This window comes from Schistocerca americana, chromosome 7 (assembly GCF_021461395.2).
Source record: "Schistocerca americana isolate TAMUIC-IGC-003095 chromosome 7, iqSchAmer2.1, whole genome shotgun sequence".
Taxonomy (NCBI): Eukaryota; Metazoa; Arthropoda; class Insecta; order Orthoptera; family Acrididae; genus Schistocerca; species Schistocerca americana.
In genome coordinates this window covers 515,210,039-515,211,407 of record NC_060125.1, presented here as the reverse complement: position 1 = coordinate 515,211,407, position 1,369 = coordinate 515,210,039, and positions in this window count along the sequence as shown.

The window sequence follows — 1,369 nt, the reverse complement described above, 5'->3', positions numbered from 1 at the left end:
GTATTGACTCGTTCCATGACCATGGAGACTTCTCCTTCATTTCGTCCCACGGAACAATAAATAAATAAATAAATGAAGCTGTCACATTATATCAACAATGCATGCTATAGAAAGCAACGGTTTTCAATAATGATGTACCAATTTCCTTTACCAGAACGTAATTTTAACTAAAAAATAAACTGTACTTACGCACATAAAACTTGTAGTATGGAGAAATACGCAATATGGCTTACTTTGAAACATCTCGTCTGATTCGATTAGCTGTGAATCTTCAACTGCTATTTTCCACTTGCTGTGAGACAGGGCTTTGGCTTCATACTATACCCACTAGGTTATAGTACCTACTAGAGCTATAGCCCCCAGTATGCTATATTTAGGCATCTGTCTACTCTCCAGTTCATGGAGGGAGGAAGATTAAGGTTTGACGTACAGCTGACGACCAAGGCAGTAGAGATGGATTGGAAGAGAATGGAAGACGAAAATACGTCATATCATCTTTATAGTAATCAAGTCCGTACTTGATTTGTTTTAAACATTTTAGGGAAACCAGGGAAAATGTTCGTTTGGAAGGCAGCGTGGGTATTTAAATCTCGTGTGCAATGTCTTAACAACTGCATCATCTCCCACACGCTCAGTCTGTTGAATTAAAGACATAAATAGCGAACGGTAGGCTGGTGAATTATCGTATTTGACATAGACACCTGTAGTACAAAGGAGCGCACACGAAATGGTTGTTATTCTTATGTTTTCATCTGCGAGGAATAGTTCCCGTTCGTCCCAATTCATTTCAAACAAACACGACTTACGTGTGGCCTCAGCTCCATCACACTGGCGATAAGGATTTTATCACAAGACGCCCCTTGTCATGTACTGGCACCTTGACGCCGCCACGATTCTTGAGACATGGCGTCCAGTGGCTGTGTACACCCGTGTCCCCAATCCCTCTGTACTGCAGTGTTGGTTTAAGCAGAGTTACGCAGTCTGCACATATAGTCACCCGCTGCTTAATAAGATGCACTGTAGTCTGTCTATTCACCGATACAAGTACTAGACACCAGCGATCCCTAACAACCACACTTCGTCGACAGTATTTCTTGACCCTGGTGGCTGTGTTTCTACCTGAACCGTGCTATCGTACTTCACGCAATGGCTCGTAAAAAGCTCGGTGGTTGCGCGCCCTTATGAGGAGAGATCGATTACTATCTCGTCTGGCTTCAGTGCCTTGGCCACATTTACACTGAAGAGTCAAAGAAACTGGTACATCTACGAGGTGCATTCAAGTTCTAAGGCCTCCGATTTTTTTTCTAGTTAACTACTCACCTGAAATCGATGAAACTGGTGTTACTTCTCGACGTAATCGCCCTGCAGA